Consider the following 940-nt stretch of genomic DNA (forward strand, 5'->3'; position numbering starts at 1 on the left):
TATACGAGGTGGTATCAAAACGTTACCGGACTAGTAGCGCGCCAACAGATGGCAGCAAACGGTTGTTTGCGCAGAGAGAGATAGCAAAGACTTTCATGAGGCAGTGTGCCGTGTGACATTGCTGTGTTTACTTCGCTAGTTGTGAAGTTTGTGTTTTTGTGATCACGTGTGTGCTGTAGCCAGCGATTTTGTCATGGGCAGGATGTTGGAACAAAGAGCCAACGTGAAATTTTGCGTTAAACGTGGGAAGTCTGCTACGGAGACATTGAGCATGCTTCGGTAAGCTTACGGAGACGAAGCAATGAGTCGTACGCAATGTTTCGAGTGGCTAGGGCACTTCAAAAGCAGAAGAACGTCCCTGCAAGACATGCCACGAGCGTCATCCCCGGAAATGTGATATTGTGTATTGAGAATTCGTCTCCCAGGGTCAGACAGTCAATCGAGAATTCTACCGCGATGTTTTTAAGCGTTTGAAGGAGGATATTCTATGAAAGCGACCGGATTTGTGGAGCGCGAAGAATTGGATTTCTCACAATGACAATGTACCCTGTCGCCGTGCTCTCCTCATACGTGAGTTTCTCGCCAAAAACAGCATGATATCGCTTCCATACCCGCCCTATTCGCCAGATTTAGCAACTGCAGACTTCCATCTCTTCCTCACGATGAAAATGTAGCTCAAAGGTCTCCGTATTAACACCGTTGTCGAGATCCAGAGCGAATTATAGAAGGTCCTCGACTCACTGACGGAAAACGACTTCCAGTTCGGATTCCGAAAATGGCACGAATGATGGGACTGGTGTATGGCTGCGCAAGGTAATCATTTCGAAGGAGATGATGTTAAAACTTAGGTAAATAAGTTTTTTTTTTTATTGAACATAACTAGTACGGAAATCTTTTGATGACACCTTGTATATATATATATATATATATATATATATAT

Source organism: Octopus bimaculoides, chromosome 8 (genome assembly GCF_001194135.2).
Source record: "Octopus bimaculoides isolate UCB-OBI-ISO-001 chromosome 8, ASM119413v2, whole genome shotgun sequence".
Taxonomy (NCBI): Eukaryota; Metazoa; Mollusca; class Cephalopoda; order Octopoda; family Octopodidae; genus Octopus; species Octopus bimaculoides.